Genomic DNA, 1,374 nt, shown 5'->3' with positions numbered 1-1,374 from the left:
GCTGGTACCCCCGTTTGAAGATCCCGAAACCACATTGAAAAGAAACAAGGGAAAGGACGTGGATAGTTCAAGTACACCAAAGAAATCACCCTTGTGCAACTTGAAGACTGTTTTTGGGAAAAAGAAGAGCAGCAAATCAGGAGCATCCAGCGCTTCCTTAGTAATCGACGAACCGGCTAAGGAAGATATCGAGTACGAGACCGAAGAAGAAGAGGACCCGACATACGAGCACGAAACCGAATCCGAGGAAGAGTTAGTTGTCACAATGGCTAACATTGATGAAATCCCCATGGGAGAATGGAAGAAGAGGATGCGAGACGACACTGGCCCGAGACTTGTGCAACCCGCAATTCCCGCAACTGCTACCTTCGAGCTAAAGGGTCATATCCTAGCTTTACTTAAGGAAATACCCTTTTATGGAAAAGACCATGAAGATGCCTACAAACATTTGGATGAAGTCAATGATGTAGCTGATTACTTCAATGTTACAAATGTGCCCCGCGAGACTCAACTACTTCGTATGCTTCCGGTGACATTCAAAGGTGCTGCAAAAGACTCGCTCAAGTCACTTCCCCTCGGATCAGTCACCACTTGGGCCAAGATGAAAGAAGAATTCATTGATCACTTCTGCCCACCTTCCAAGATAGCCAAGTTGAAGAAGGCCATTGCTAACTTTGAACAACAAGCTGGAGAGTCTCTATATGAAGCTTGGGAAAGGTACAAGAGCTTACTAAGAAACTGCCCACACCATGACCTTAACAGCCAGCAAGAAGTGTCCATCTTCTATGATGGAGTCAATGTCACAACCAGGCAGTTACTAGACTCGCAAGGCCCGCTCACAAAGAAGCCACCCCCGGTGATCAAAGAATTGATTGAAGAATTCTCTAAACACTCTAGAGAATACCACAACCCTAGGCATGATGTCACTAGGGGAGCTGCCTATGCAGCTACTGAAGACTTATCCGTGGTCATGGCTATGCTAAAAACCATGGATAGGAGGATGGATAAAATGGATCAAACAATCCATGCTATTCAGGTGGGTTGTGAAAACTGCAATGCGCCTCACCTCACTAGGGATTGTGATTTAGATGAAAATGGCAACAAGAAGGCGCAAGTGTGTTACTCAAGTGGAGACCGATATGATGAAGACTGGAGAAAACAAAAGAAAGATTGGCTCCCTTATGAAGAGTACAAGAAAGCCAAGGAGGAAAGGTTTAGGCAAAAAGGGAGAGGATTCTACCAAAAGGAGGAACCGGTGCAAGAAAGGAAGCCAAGCTTGGAAGAAATGCTCACAAAATTTGTAGCTGCTTCAGAAAAAAGACATAGTGACCATGATGCTGCAATTCAAGAAACAAGAACCATGCTAAGGAACCA

The 1,374-nt window shown here is 45.1% G+C and overlaps 1 non-coding gene across 1 annotated transcript; it reads right to left on the bottom strand.

Moving 5' to 3' along the window:
• Nucleotides 1-649: 649 nt before the first annotated feature.
• Nucleotides 650-756, bottom strand: LOC111877379 (small nucleolar RNA R71). Its single transcript, XR_002845390.2, has one exon. It is a non-coding gene; the product is annotated as a small nucleolar RNA R71 (small nucleolar RNA).
• Nucleotides 757-1,374: the final 618 nt, after the last annotated feature.

This window comes from Lactuca sativa, chromosome 3 (assembly GCF_002870075.4).
Source record: "Lactuca sativa cultivar Salinas chromosome 3, Lsat_Salinas_v11, whole genome shotgun sequence".
Taxonomy (NCBI): Eukaryota; Viridiplantae; Streptophyta; class Magnoliopsida; order Asterales; family Asteraceae; genus Lactuca; species Lactuca sativa.
This window is presented reverse-complemented; position numbering and strand designations above follow the sequence as displayed.